Source organism: Coregonus clupeaformis, unplaced genomic scaffold (assembly GCF_020615455.1).
Source record: "Coregonus clupeaformis isolate EN_2021a unplaced genomic scaffold, ASM2061545v1 scaf0836, whole genome shotgun sequence".
Classification (NCBI taxonomy): Eukaryota; Metazoa; Chordata; class Actinopteri; order Salmoniformes; family Salmonidae; genus Coregonus; species Coregonus clupeaformis.
The window spans coordinates 172,833-189,229 of NW_025534291.1; the positions used below are offsets into that span (position 1 = coordinate 172,833).

Consider the following 16,397-nt stretch of genomic DNA (forward strand, 5'->3'; position numbering starts at 1 on the left):
CCTCGACACAATCCTGTCTCGAGCTCTACGGACAATTCCTTCGACCTCATGGCTTGGTTTTTGCTCAGACATGCACTGTCAACTGTGGGAACTTATATAAACAGGTTTGTGCCTTTCCAAATAATGTCCAATCAATTGAATTTACCACAGGTGGACTCCAATCAAGTCGTAGAAACATCTCAAGGATGATCAATGGAAACAGGATGCACCGGAGCTCAATTTTGAGTCTCATGGCAAAGGGTCTGAATACTAGAATAAGGCTGTAACGTAACAAAATGTGGAAAAAAACAAAATGCGCTTACTGTTCGTTTAGTATGGAAAGCGCAGTGAACATGTGTTATGTTTTGTTTTTCGCATGGCGTCACCTTGCAAGAGAGTTTGTCCGTATCGATGTTGCTTGGTGCAGCAAAGGCATTTTGAAACTTTAAAACTGCATGAGCTACATACGAGTCACGTACGTGCCAAGTTCTCTGAGGTCGCCAGAGAAAAAAACAACACCTAAAGTGTCTCTCAATCTCCTGTGAGACCAGAGCCTAATAGTTTGTTCAGGGAGCCAGGGGTTGCATTGAACCCATTATGTGCTAGGGTGGCTTCTTAGTGGGGGGGTCAGTCCCGGTCCCAGCAGCACACAGACACACACACCAGAGCAAACGGCGAGCGTGGTCTCCTGCGGTGGAAGTGGGTTAACGTGTGGGAGGCCAGGGCGGCAGCTGGAAGGAGAGCCGGGTCATATGGGAGAGAGCAGATGACAGCTGGAGAAGTTTCCGCTGTTTAGGGAGAGACTGCTCTCTGGCCCAGCTGTTACTCCTCCATGACCATCCCAACTCAGCAAGAGGGAGGCAGTCGTCAGTGCAGAGCAGGCCAGCAGGGACAAGCACTGAGGGATTATAGTTGGGGAGGACTCAGGAGACTGACAGCTCTGTGCACTAGTCTAACACTCAAACCATGGGGTGTGGCTGGCTGAGACAAACTAAGAACATCTCTCTACTGACCTCTTATCTACAAAATGAGGGGGATGTAATGCTAAGAAATACTTTAGGAACGTCAGAAACCTTTCACACTGAAACATAGGGCAAATCGGCCCCTAAGAGGCGAAAGAGTGATAAGATAAACTGTTGCCACAAAGTTGGAAGCACAGAATCGTCTAGAATGTCATTGTATTCTATAGCGTTATGATTTCCCTTCAATGGAACTAAGGGGCCTGGCCTGAATCATGAAAAACAGCCCCAGACCATTATTCCTCCTCCACCAAACTTTACAGTTGGCACTATGCATTCGGACAGGTAGCGTTCTCCTGGCATCCAATGGCGGCAAGCTTTACACCACTCCAGGCGACGCTTGGCTGCTAGGGCCATAGAAACCCATTTCATGAAGCTCCCAACGAACAGTTATTGTGCTGACGTTGCTTTCAGAGGTAGTTTGAAACTCGGTAGTGAGTGTTGCTACAGAGGACAGACAATTTTCACACGCTACGCTCTTCAGCACTCGGCGGACCCGTTCTGTCAGCTTGTGTGGCCTACCACGTCGCAGCTGAGCCGTTGTTGCTCCTAGACATTACCACATCCTATGACGATGTCACGTTGAAAGTCACGGAGCTCTTCAGTAAGGCCATTCTACTGCCAATATTTGTCTATGGCGATTGCATGGCTATGTGCTCGATTGTATACACCTGTCAGCAACGGGTGTGGCTGAAATAGCAGAATCCACTAATTTGAAGTGGTGTCCACATACTTTTGTATATATTGTGTACTGTATAGTCAATGGGCTGCCTTATACATGCTAGGACCTAGTACAAATGTTACAAGCAATAAACAATTAATAATTCTCCCAGCAGCCCATCATTTCCTATTCTGTTGTCATCGGTGTCATTTGTGAAGGGAGAGACAAGTGGTGTTCCGTCACATTAGGCATTAATGAACAAAACAAGTGAGAGGACCCAAGGCTGTTGAGATGAGAGAAAGCACCCTCTGTGCCTGTTTGCCTTCCTCCCCCTCCCCCAACCCATAATTTACACTATTTTGCCCTTTTTTTTCATGCTCCGGAAGACAGCAAGCTGCTTAACCGTGAATTAATGCACACTTCTCATGTGTACCTTAATCAGTGTTACAAGACTACCAGAGATGGGAAAAGGTGGGTGCCGTGCCATCTACCTGATTGGAATTTTGCTTTACTGCCTTTGTCCGTCTCTCTCTGTTGATTTGTGATTTTCTAACGGGAAGACATGAGAAATGTGATCATCTTAGGTGCTCAATGTCAGTATGTGACATTATCTTTCTGACTATAATTATGTGACATTGTTATTATTTGGGTGACAGGTTATGGGTGACCTGCTGTACCTACCTATTTAATCATATAAATGGTATCAAATGGAGATTGTCATAGCTGCATGTACCATAAGTAAACCATACCAGCATGTGCTTGGATAGAGAAGGAGGTTAAGCTACCTTGAGGACTCAGGACCATGTATTCTGCTATCTGTCAGCAGCACTTCACCCCGACCAGACAGACAGAATCCTCAGTTAGCAGTGGACCCCTTGCTGCTGCCCTGCTCCCCGATGAAGCGTAGACCAAATAGACAAAAATGAAATTATTTTTCACAGCGCAACATTACTCGCCGGAAGTTATATGAGGTTTATGCAAAACATTTAATATTAAAGAAGACCCATTGAGTAGGGCTGGGAATTGCTAGGAAACTCACCATAAGATATTATCACGATACTTAGGTGCTGATACGATATCTATTGCGATTCTCACGATTCTATATGTATTGCGATTCGATATTGTGATTTTATTTGATGTTCCAAACATATTGCTCACTATACAGTATGTCTGCTGCAGAGCGACAAGAGAGGGCATGAGAAAATGTGTTTTGATCAGTCATGGAAATAAGTGCTGAAAAGGTGTTGGCTCACTTTAAAAAGATGGAGAACAAGCTATAGGATGAAACATTTTAGAACAGCCGACTAGTGCTAGCTACCGCTACCAAGTATAAATGTATTTTACAAATGGATACTTCGAGTCAAATATCAATATAATATCTTGATATGTAACTGTATCGATTATTTCCCCCCCCCATCACTACCATTGAGTATGACCCAGTTGTAACCCTGTAACAGAGATCAGGACAAGTGTGTAACTATGGAAGGCTGAGGATGTGGAAACGCTACGGTCTCCCCCCAACCCTCCCCCCTAGATCTACTCTACCACCACAGAATCGGTTAGTGATCCTGCTAAAACATCGACTGAGAATGTCAAACATCATCAAACATTGATGATAATTACTCTGTTTTATGGCAGATGGATGTTCTTTGCCTGGCACTGTGATGGTCTCTGTGACCAAGCGGGGCGGGGTTCCGCTTTGGGACCATTGAATGGAGTGTCGGTTCACCCCAGTCGAGCCAAAAGCATCTGTCCCTCCAGCCTCCACACCGGAAACATCTGGAGGCTTGTCTGTCTGGAACAAAACAGCCATCAGGGAGGTGGCCATATGTCCACACTACACACAACTCATAGCAAACAAGTGTGGACAGGGTAGTTCCTGGTAGAATGAGAGAACGAGTTAGAGAAATACTATACGGTTTTTCTGGAATCTGTATGCGATGGGGAATATGTGACGAGATGGGTATGTAGCTTTGTGAGAATGTGCCTGTTTACACAAGTGTGTGTGTGTGAGCATTCCGACCGACTCCTTGGCTAAGGAGAGAGGGGAAAACTGGGCGGAATGGGAATGCCTATGGACACACTCTTTATCTGGGACCGCCACTCAAGGTAAACAATGTTCAGGGAGCCATCTGCCAGGGACCCGGGAAGGGGGTGCAACGAGCACAAGCATATGGAAAAGCAGATTTTTCCTCCCCCTGCAGCAGTCGGGGAAGGCAAATGTCAGCATGAGCTGCGTCCACGCTTGACTGTGCCGCGCTCGGCACCACCACCTGGCCCTCCTTGCTCAGCCACCGAATATGGGCAGCAGTGACACTGTGGAGCTTGTCCCCAGGGCAGACTAAACGATCACGATGCCTGCCTGCCTACCCCCCGCCTGCCGACTTCCTCCTCGACTCCCAGCTCTTTTTCACACAAGCGAGAAAGAAAAATGATCATTGTTTGCTTTCTTTATGAAAAAAAAAAAACTATTTTATCTCCAAAAACCTGGACGGAATTGGACCAGAAAGCAGGCAAGCCTGAATGTTGCATTCATATTGAGGCTGAGGTTTCATTTATATCTGAATTTGTGGACACTAGCTACCATCTCAATAACTCAATAGCGCAAATCTACGTCCGTCATTTAATGCACGGAAAACATGAAACACAACAGTTGGACACACCGTGCGCTGTGCTGTCACTAGATGCTGAAATGAATTTTGACAGGCTCAAATAGCAATATTGTGGGCAGCCTTAAGGATATTTGGTTTGGGAAAGCATTTTATCGATATGGTTCATGGATCGTATGCTAAACCTTTTGCCATGGTGTCTACAAATGACATAGAATCAAGTCCATTCCTATTTTTCGTGGATGTAGACTTATCCCCGACATTCATTCTATCTCTAGAGCCGCATTTGAGGCAGAATGCAATTGCTTCTCCTATACATTTTAAAAAACATTTTTAGTCATTTAGCAGACGCTCTTATCCAGAGCGACTTACAGTTAGTGAATACATTTTTTTTTGTTGTTGTTTATACTGGCTTTCTTACAAACGAGGGTTGCTTCCATAAAGATGAGTGTGTTGCCACGTATTAATTTCCTAAGCAATGATGATCCCACTCTCTCCACCACTAGGTTATTGGGTAAGGATACAAAATCTAATTTTAGGAGGGTTGAGAAGTGTGTAGGGAGTAACTGGAAGAGGCATCTCCATACCCCTCTGTGGCATAACCAGGCTGTTACTTCAGGTAATAAAGCATTAGAGTCAAAAGTCTGGTCTGCAAAAGGGGTCAATAATCGAGGGGAAATACATGTATTTAACTCAGAGGGTCTCCTTAGTTTTCAGTTTGCCAGGGTCGTCATTCTTTCTTCATCTTAGTCAGCTGTGAATTTTTACATTCCCGTCCAGAGGTTCTGTGTCAGTTATTTACTCTCATCTTCAATTACTAAAGCGGAAAGATATTTCAATTGTTAAAGCGTGGGTAAAATATGACTATTGATGATGAGGCTATTGATTGGGAGAATGTCTGGGAGAATATACACTGCTCAACAAAATAAAGGGAACACTAAAATAACACATCCTAGATCTGAATGAATGAAATAATCTCATGAATTACTTTTTTCTTTACATAGTTGAATGTGCTGACAACAAAATCACACAAATATTATCAAATGGAAATCAAATGTATCAACCTATGGAGGTCTGGATTTGGAGTCAACCTCAAAATTAAAGTGGAAAACCACACTACAGGCTGATCCAACTTTGATGTAATGTCCTTAAAACAAGTCAAAATGAGGCTCAGTAGTGTGTGTGGCCTCCACGTGCCTGTATGACCTCCCTACAATGCCTGGGCATGCTCCTGATGAGGTGGCGGATGGTCTACTGAGGGATCTCCTCCCAGACCTGGACTAAAGCATCCGCCAACTCCTGGACAGTCTGTGGTGCAACGTGGCGTTGGTGGATGGAGCGAGACATGATGTCCCAGATGTGCTCAATTGGATTCAGGTCTGGGGAACGGGCGGGCCAGTCCATAGCATCAATGCCTTCCTCTTGTAGGAACTGCTGACACACTCCAGCCACATGAGGTCTAGCATTGTCTTGCATTAGGAGGAACCCAGGGCCAACCGCACCCAGCATATGGTCTCACAAGGGGTCTGAGGATCTCATCTCGGTACCTAATGGCAGTCAGGCTACCTCTGGCGAGCACATGGAGGGCTGTGCGGCCCCCCAAAGAAATGCCACCCCACACCATGACTGACCCACCGCCAAACCGGTCATGCTGGAGGATGTTGCAGGCAGCAGAACGTTCTCCACGGCGTCTCCAGACTCTGTCACGTCTGTCACATGTGCTCAGTGTGAACCTGCTTTCATCTGTGAAGAGCACAGGGCGCCAGTGGCGAATTTGCCAATCTTGGTGTTCTCTGGCAAATGCCAAACGTCTTGCACGGTGTTGGGCTGTAAGCACAACCCCCACCTGTGGACATCGGGCACTCATACCACCCTCATGGAGTCTGTTTCTGACCGTTTGAGCAGACAAATGCACATTTGTGGCCTGCTGGAGGTCATTTTGCAGGGCTCTGGCAGTGCTCCTCCTGCTCCTCCTTGCACAAAGGCGGAGGTAGCAGTCCTGCTGCTGGGTTGTTGCCCTCCTACGGCCTCCTCCACATCTCCTGATGTACTGGCCTGTCTCCTGGTAGCGCCTCCATGCTCTGGACACTACGCTGACAGACACAGCAAACCTTCTTGCCACAGCTCGCATTGATGTGCCATCCTGGATGAGCTGCACTACCTGAGCCACTTGTGTGGGTTGTAGACTCCGTCTCATGCTACCACTAGAGTGAAAGCACCGTCAGCATTCAAAAGTGACCAAAACATCAGCCAGGAAGCATAGGAACTGAGAAGTGGTCTGTGGTCACCACTTGCAGAACCACTTCTTTATTGGGGGTGTCTTGCTAATTGCCTATAATTTCCACCTGTTGTCTATTCCATTTGCACAACAGCATGTGAAATTTATTGTCAATCAGTGTTGCTTCCTAAGTGGACAGTTTGATTTCACAGAAGTGTGATTGACTTGGAGTTACATTGTGTTGTTTAAGTGTTCCCTTTATTTTTTTGAGCAGTGCATTTCACTCAAATAACCCAAACCATCAGTTAATTCATTTTAAGCTCATATGTCATACTTGACACCACTTGTAAGATTTCATCCAAACAGTCTCCAAGCCCAAACTGTGACCTATGTTCCCTCAATACACTTGGCACATACAGTGGGGAGAACAAGTATTTGATACACTGCCGATTTTGCAGGTTTTCCTACTTACAAAGCATGTAGAGGTCTGTAATTTGTATCATAGGTACACTTCAACTGTGAGAGACGGAATCTAAAACAAAAATCCAGAAAATAACATTGTATGATTTTTAAGTAATTAATTTGCATTTTATTGCATGACATAAGTATTTGATCACCTACCAACCAGTAAGAATTCCGGCTCTCACAGACCTGTACGTTTTTCTTTAAGAAGCCCTCCTGTTCTCAACTCATTACCTGTATTAACTGCACCTGTTTTAACTCGTTACCTGTATAAAAGACACCTGTCCACACACTCAATCAAACAGACTCCAACCTCTCCACAATGGCCAAGACCAGAGAGCTGTGTAAGGACATCAGGGATAAAATTGTAGACCTGCACAAGGCTGGGATGGGCTACAGGACAATAGGCAAGCAGCTTGGTGAGAAGGCAACAACTGTTGGGTGCAATTATTAGAAAATGGAAGAAGTTCAAGATGACGGTCAATCACCCTCGGTCTGGGGCTCCATGCAAGATCTCACCTCGTGGGGCATCAATGATCATGAGGAAGGTGAGGGATCAGCCCAGAACTACACGGCAGGACCTGGTCAATGACCTGAAGAGAGCTGGGACCACAGTCTCAAAGAAAACCATTAGTAACACACTACGCCGTCATGGATTAAAATCCTGCAGCGCACGCAAGGTCCCCCTGCTCAAGCCAGCGCATGTCCAGGCCCGTCTGAAGTTTGCCAATGACCATCTGGATGATCCAGAGGAGGAATGGGAGAAGGTCATGTGGTCTGATGAGATAGAAATAGAGCTTTTTGGTCTAAACTCCACTCGCCGTGTTTGGAGGAAGAAGAAGGATGAGTACAACCCCAAGAACACCATCCCAACCGTGAAGCATAGAGGTGGAAACATCATTCTTTGGGGGTGCTTTTCTGCAAAGGGGACAGGACGACTGCACCGTATTGAGGGGAGGATGGATGGGGCCATGTATCGCGAGATCTTGGCCAACAACCTCCTTCCCTCAGTAAGAGCATTGAAGATGGGTCGTGGCTGGGTCTTCCAGCATGACAACGACCCGAAACACACAGCCAGGGCAACTAAGGAGTGGCTCCGTAAGAAGCATCTCAAGGTCCTGGAGTGGCCTAGCCAGTCTCCAGACCTGAACCCAATAGAAAATCTTTGGAGGGAGCTGAAGGTCCGTATTGCCCAGTGAAAGCCCCAAAACCTGAAGGATCTGGAGAAGGTCTGTATGGAGGAGTGGGCCAAAATCCCTGCTGCAGTGTGTGCAAACCTGGTCAAGACCTACAGGAAACGTATGATCTCTGTAATTGCAAACAAAGGTTTCTGTACCAAATATTAAGTTCTGCTTTTCTGATGTATCAAATACTTATGTCATGCAATAAAATGCAAATTAATTACTTAAAAATCATACAATGTGATTTTCTGGATTTTTGTTTTAGATTCCGTCTCTCACAGTTGAAGTGTACCTATGATAAAAATTACAGATCTCTACATGCTTTGTAAGTAGGAAAACCTGCAAAATCGGCAGTGTATCAAATACTTGTTCTCCCCACTGTATAAACATATGATATGGGATTGTCCTGATGAGTTTTGGAGGAAAGTGTTGTCTAAAACTGTACCCCTTGAACCAATTCCTCTGTTACTTAATGACGGATCAGGTATGCAGCTGAATGAGAAACAACACAAGGTTTGTCTGGCTTGGTTGACTGCTGCCAAAAAACATGTTCAGCACTGGTTGCCACCACATGACCTTCATATTAGGAAATGGTTGGCTTATTTTCAGGACGTGGTTATGTTGGAGTTACATTTTTAATAGTATGCGTTGTTAGGGATTGGGGGGCGGGGTTCAAAAGGAGGATTTATTTTAATTGTTTTATTGATTGTATTGCCTTTGTGATTTAATAAAAACAATTGTTCACAAAAAATAACGCAAATCTGTCAAAACGATAGAGGTTATTCATATGATCAAATATACCGCCATTCCACCACAAACAATTTTGAACTATAAATTGAATTTACAAGACTCACTGGATTGATGGGGTGTATGAAACATATTTAGGATGTTGACATATTAAAAATAGAAAAATCACTACAGTAGCTATTGGTCTAGAGCAGAGTACTGTAACTATGGTTGAAAACGTGAATATACCAGCCACAGCATAGGGCTAGGCTAAAACAAAATGGACATCCAAAACCTAACTTATCAACAGACACGCTAAATGTTACATGACCTCTCGTTTGACATACTTCCTCAAAAGCCTATGAAGCAGTGTCATCACAGTAAAACATTAAAGCAGATACTTGTAAGAGAGCATTTATCAGGAGGCTTGTTTGATTAATTTCACCATTGAGAATGGGACCGGAGTGGAGAGCCAAGGACAGCTCTCGTCATGCAGCAGAGAACAGGCAGTCAAGGGGAAGGCTGGGCAACACCAAATGTCGTATTAATTTGTTAATTTGTTGTGACTGCAGGGCATGAAAAGCCTGCTTTCTTGCCATCTGAGGCCAAAAGAGCCCACTACCATGTTAAACACACGCACGCATGTACGCAAACACACTCGCAAACAGACACACACACTTTCCAAGCCGTTGCTGGCAACATTGCTTGCCTACATTAGTGTGCAGTGGTGGGAAAAACTACAGAAGCACCCTTGATTCGCTTCATAAAGGGACCACCAGGGTAAAAGCTTTTTTCTTATGGACGTTACCCACTGACTGACTGTAGACTAACACTACATCACATGTAGAACTGGAACCCTGGATTTAAACAAGGGTCTTATGGGCTGACCAAGGTCCCCAAAAATAGAAAATCTAGCCAACTGTTACACTACTGTGGGAGTTAGCCTACTACAAGTCATTTTTTAAAAGGTTACACAAAACCGTGAATGCAAGTCACATGGTAAGAGTTGAAGAGTTGTATCCTTTGAGAGATACCATGTAAATGGACACATATAATAAATACATTATTTTCTTATGGTTGAAGGTCCTAGATGAAAAAGGCTGAACACATAAAACCAAAATGTCAAAAAGAGAAAGGGATTGTCTAGCTCCATTGTATAAATGGAATGCATTGCACAAGTTGGAATTTATTGTCTCTTTTGGGAGGGAAATATTTCTATAGCACAAATTACAGTGGGGGAAAAAAGTATTTAGTCAGCCACCAATTGTGCAAGTTCTCCCACTTAAAAAGATGAGAGAGGCCTGTAATTTTCATCATAGGTACACATCAACTATGACAGACAAAATGAGAAAATAAATTCCAGAAAATCACATTGTAGGATTTTTAATGAATTTATTTGCAAATTATGGTGGAAAATAAGTATTTGGTCAATAACAAAAGTTTCTCAATACTTTGTTATATACCCTTTGTTGGCAATGACACAGGTCAAACATTTTCTGTAAGTCTTCACAAGGTTTTCACACACTGTTGCTGGTATTTTGGCCCATTCCTCCATGCAGATCTCCTCTAGAGCAGTGATGTTTTGGGGCTGTCGCTGGGCAACACGGACTTTCAGCTCCCTCCAAATATTTTCTATGGGGTTGAGATCTGGAGACTGGCTAGGCCCCTCCAGGACCTTGAAATGCTTCTTACGAAGCCACTCCTTCGTTTCCCGGGCAGTGTGTTTGGGATCATTGTCATGCTGAAAGACCCAGCCACGTTTCATCTTCAATGCCCTTGCTGATGGAAGGAGGTTTTCACTCAAAATCTCACGATACATGGCCCCATTCATTCTTTCCTTTACACGGATCAGTCGTCCTGGTCCCTTTGCAGAAAAACAGCCCCAAAGCATGATGTTTCAACCCCCATGCTTCACAGTAGGTATGGTGTTCTTTGGAAGCAACTCAGCATTCTTTGTCCTCCAAACATGACGAGTTGAGTTTTTACCAAAAAGTTATATTTTGGTTTCATCTGACCATATGACATTCTCCCAATCCTCTTCTGGATCATCCAAATGCACTCTAGCAAACTTCAGACGGGCCTGGACATGTACTGGCTTAAGCAGGGGGACATGTCTTGCACTGCAGGATTTGAGTCCCTGGCGGCGTAGTGTGTTACTGATCGTAGGCTTTGTTACTTTGGTCCCAGCTCTCTGCAGGTCATTCACTAGGTACCCCCGTGTGGTTCTGGGATTTTTGCTCACCGTTCTTGTGATCATTTTGACCCCACAGGGTGAGATCTTGCGTGGAGCCCCAGATCGAGGGAGATTATCAGTGGTCTTGTATGTCTTCCATTTCCTAATAATTGCTCCCACAGTTGATTTCTTCAAACCAAGCTGCTTACCTATTGCAGATTCAGTCTTCCCAGCCTGGTGCAGGTCTACAATTTTGTTTCTGGTGTCCTTTGACAGCTCTTTGGTCTTGGCCATAGTGGAGTTTGGAGTGTGACTGTTTGAGGTTGTGGACAGGTGTCTTTTATACTGATAACAAGTTCAAACAGGTGCCATTAATACAGGTAACAGTGGAGGACAGAGGAGCCTCTTAAAGAAGAAGTTACAGGTCTTTGAGAGCCAGAAATCTTGCTTGTTTGTAGGTGACCAAATACTTATTTTCCACCATAATTTGCAAATAAATTCATTACAAATCCTACAATGTGATTTTCTGGATTTCTTTCTCTCAATTTGTCTGTCATAGTTGACGTGTACCTATGGTGAAAATTACAGGCCTCTCTCATCTTTTTAAGTGGGAGAACTTGCACAATTGGTGGCTGACTAAATACTTTTTTCCCCCACCGTATGTGTTTATTTGTCAAGAGAGAGAGAAAAAAACTTTAGCTTTCACCAGGTACAGCATTCCTTTCCACTGTGGCAAGCATCTTTCTAAATACAAAAAATACATAACACCAGTAACTAGAAAGGTAAAGTTTTCGCTGAAACAATAGTAGAAGAACCTATGCATTTTGTATGAATGGCAAGATTGAGGTGGGAGAAGCCATATTAAAGCCTCCATGCAGTATTTTTAAATCATCACTGTGTGTTAATTTCATTAAAATAACTCAAAATATATATTTTAATCATTTATTTCCCTGAGCCTCCTTTTGCCATTGAAATGCTCAGTCTGATCGTGTGGGTGTGTTGATACAAATTTCAATATTTCTACATACACAGCCTTGATTGGCAGATAGGATCAACTAGACTCTAGTCTAGAGCCTACCCCGCTTACCCCTTCAAAGTAGGAGGATACATTATGCAAATAGTTATGACTGGACAGAATAATACGATCAGATTGTGATGTCATGCTGTTGGCCATAAACTCCATCCCACCTAAACATGCTGAAATTCCTGGCTTTGTTTTTCAAAAAGCTCTTACACTAGTGAAATGACATTATCACAATTTCAGATTTATTTCAACCTCATAGTGTGGAAATATCATTAAGAAAACATGAAAATCGTGTTGTTGACTGCACTGCCCCTTTAACAAAGTCGACATGGGTTCTCTCATTTGGTATTGAAGAATCCCCCTTTCTGTGTCATCAAATGTAGAAATGGAGCTGTGGTTTTTACACTTCTGAAAATTCTATTGACCATTAAATACTGAAATATTATGGTCATAGAGACGTTATGAGATTGTATGCTGGTCTTAAAAAATGTAATTAAAAAGAATCAGCTCAAAAAGCACAAGCTACCTATTAAAAACGTACAGCCATTGGTTTTGGTATATGAGTAGGAGAGGCATGTGGAAGAAAGATAATAGTATAATAGTAATAAGTAAAGATTCCGTAGAATTCTGTGCGTGTCCTTGCTATTGCAAGAACACTAATAACAAAGGGGGGAAGAAATTACTCACTGGATGAAAATCAATACCAAAAAAATAATGGGCAAAACGCAGCGAGTGCTAAGCTCTGATGCCTATTCAAAGGAAACATTTTAAATTTCCTCCACAAAGACACCCCAGCTGTGTTACAAGCTGAAGACTAGCTCCCTGAGGTCAAGTCTCCTTTTAGTGGGACTCTGGTACTTCACCTGAAGGCCTTGTTGGTGAGAGAGCACCGTTAATAGATTTTATTTCTTCCCAGAACTGTTGTTGTACAAAACTATTATGGATTCTGAAAAATTCTTGCTGGGGCTCTTTTGTGCCTGGGATCTATGGTAAAAAGAGAATACAACAACAGCCTCTGCCTAAAAACCTGGCCTTCAAGCAGAAAAGCAATTTCACCAGCTCCCCATCCGAAAGCAGCAGTCCATTTTCGCCGCAACAATGGCTGCCTGTTTTCTCTCCCTATTTAGCCAGCCGGTGTGGAACAATCAGGTGGGAAGAAAGATGACAGGTAACGTGGAGGTAAAGAGGAAGGGATGTCGGCTGTTGGTGCCCAGCAGTGTTCACCCTCTGTGCCACCTCAACACTGGACCCCTGCCACGGACTCAAAGGGACTGCTCAAAAAACAAAGGATCAGGGACATCGACAAGTGACTCGTGCAGGTTTTGTCTATACCACTGAGTGAGTGGATGGGTGACAGGAAGTTATCTAGAGAGAACACCATGTTTCATGAAAAGGAATGCCCACCCCCGCCACCACAACCACAGTGAAAGTCATTTCTGAGGGAACAAGATGCAATTTCAGTTCTGTGTAGTCCTGTACGCTATGTGAAGGCTGGAGTGAGAGGACTGGAGAATCTAATTGGATACTGGTATGCTCAAACCGCAGTGCCCTTGAAGCTGGGGAAATAATACTGGAGGCTACAGCGCCATTCTGTGATTTCTAAGACACAGGAAGAGACTTGTAAAGCCCAACACTAACAAACTCATATACCTAAAAAAAAACAATGTACCTATTCACATTGTATACAATTGAAGGAATGTGTGTGTGTGTCCAGTCATTGAGAGTGTTCATCCCTGGGAATGCGCTGCAGCTGTTGATCTCCATCCCTTTGGACTCGTTGTTGGACCCTGGCTCCCACAAGCATGCCCCACAGGCCCTTCCCAGAGGTGCTGAGATATGCAGCGTGGGACAGGGGGACAGTGAGGTGGGGGGGACTGTGGGAGAGGGGGAGGGGGGGTTAGGGGAGCTCAGCGCAGTGGCCGGACCCCACACAGCTGCTCTCGTTCTTCAGGGAACCCAGCCGGGGAGCGTCGCTCAAGCGCCTAATGCCACTAATGAGTGCGGCCATGCGGCAGAGGAGGGAACTGGAGCGTCACTCCCGCAACACTACAAGTTACATTTTAGTCATTTAGCAGACGCTCTTATCCAGAGCGACTTACAGTTAGTGAGTGCATACATTTCTATTATATATTTTTTCACACTGGCCCCCCCGTGGGAATCGAACCCACAACCCTGGCGTTGCAAGCGCCATGCTCTACCAACTGAGCTACACGGGTCCTGCCTGCCTGAATGACTGTGAGGGACCAGCCTGAGCTTGGGCATGAACATGGGGCAGGCGGAAGGAAGAGCAGCAGAGCTGGAGGTAGGAGGCTCAGGAAAGGTAGGGGACGTCCACAGTAGTCTTTAGGCCAGGGGACTTTATTAAACAGGGCATCACAAGGAATGGGAATCTACCACATGGGAGATGGGGGGGTGGGGGTCTAGGAGAATGTGGTGGGCTGGCTCAGCTGGCTGGGTTAAGGTGGAATTGTCTTGGTCTGTACAGATTGGGATACACATGGCTAGACTACAAAACCACTCTTGTGAATGGGCAGAATCATGAAAAAGTAATGGCAAGTGCAGGAAAGATGGAAATTACTGTATACAGAAACATTGACTTGATAATTCCAACAAAATGAATCCTGTACAAGCCCCTTCACAAAAGCATTCACCAAATCGCTTATTAAATATAATTTCAATAGGAAAAAAATATGAATCATCTCATCTTTACAAGTTTTCAGTTGTCACCTGTGTGGCATCCATAATGCAGCTTTTCATTTCAGTGATGTCAGCAGTTAAGCCATACTGTGGCCCTGACCAAACATGAATGGGGAGGTCATCACAGCTTTTGTCAACGTAAAACACACCTCAGTGCGTCTTTTAATGCAGAAATGTGCTGTAACAAAGCAGTGAACATTTTTTTAACCTGATGCAACCATGGCAAATGATTCATTTACATATTTGCACAGTAATACCTCTGTTATTACATGCAACATTCTCATTAGAGGATTATTGACTGATAGGGAAAATTACAGTTAACTATAGAGATGCAACGATTCACCAATAAACATTTGAACCGGGGACTGATGCGTAAGAAATGAGTGCATCTGTCGGAGCACAAACCGATCCAAATTAAGCAAGCGTCGGTCAGAAAATCGATTCAAATGTTAAAAGTTGCATTCACTCATGTTTTTTCCTCATATTGTTTTATTCCGAAAATAAGTTATCTGTTGTGACTGAACTGATGCGTCCCTCTCCTTCAGTTCAGTAGCCTATCAAACTTTTATGCATGCAAGTGCGTATGACTGTCAGATAACAACTGTGCACAGTGTGGGAAACACAGCTGCTCGCGCCAAACGAAAGGTAGGCCTATCCCTGTTCTTTCTTATAGGCTATTCGTGCATCTGGCACCTTCAGCATTCAGATGCTTGTAAAATGTTGTTTTTTTGCAATGTCAAATCATAGGCTTTATTAGTTGAGTGACAACCAATGTAAATTGTTGGGTCATTGTTACCAAATGCGCTGTAGACAATTGTGTTTTACCGGAGTTGTGTAGCCTACAGGAGTGGAAGCAGCAACTCAGATCCAACAATCATTCAGATTTTATTTAGATTGTTCAGGTTGATCATAAGAAATCGTTTTGCTTTAAACAGTCAGTGTATTTGGTCATTTTTACATGAACAGGGGAATTTCATAAAGGACAGCAATCATTTCGCATTCATTGGTCTGAGATTAAATTCCAAACGGTCTAAACCATTCACTTTCGAGACGGGGTAAAATCCAAAGCTGCATAATATTAATTGACTAAATGCTATGCTAATTTCTAAATATAAATATTGACATAGTACTAGCTCAAAACATTTTGAATCTGTAAAAATGACAAGTTAATCAGTGGGTGATGATGATTTCAGATAAACAGTGGGGGGACAAAAAGCAAACATTTCCACCACCCCTAATCTGATAGCGAGTTGGTAGATGCTCAGTCTGGCCTCAGCTGCCTACACACACACCATTGACACACACACACACACACACGGCCACTCAGTTTAGAGAAGTAATCTCAGACAGGTCCAGCTCAGAGAGGCCCAGTTCCTGAGCTCCCTTCAGCAGCAGATATTAATTTTAAATGGAAAATGAATGTGTTCATGCAATACATTTTAGTGCATCAAATCATATCACATCAATTCGTTCCACTAATCAAGCCGAATTACACTGAATCGTTTTAATCTAAAACGTATCGTTCCTGTATCATATCAGAACCCATGCATCTAGATGCGTATTGAATCGTTTCATTAAAGAAGAGATGCACATCCTTAGTTAACAATTTTATGGGCCACAGTTGCAAAGAAAAAGTTGTCTGGATTCT

General features: G+C 43.8%; 1 protein-coding gene across 2 annotated transcripts in view; it reads right to left on the reverse strand.

Annotated features, from left to right (window-relative positions):
* LOC121555942 (ubiquitin carboxyl-terminal hydrolase 45-like) overlaps positions 1 to 16,397 on the reverse strand; it is a 40,861-nt gene that overhangs the window by 21,073 nt on the left and 3,391 nt on the right. The window lies entirely within an intron of this gene.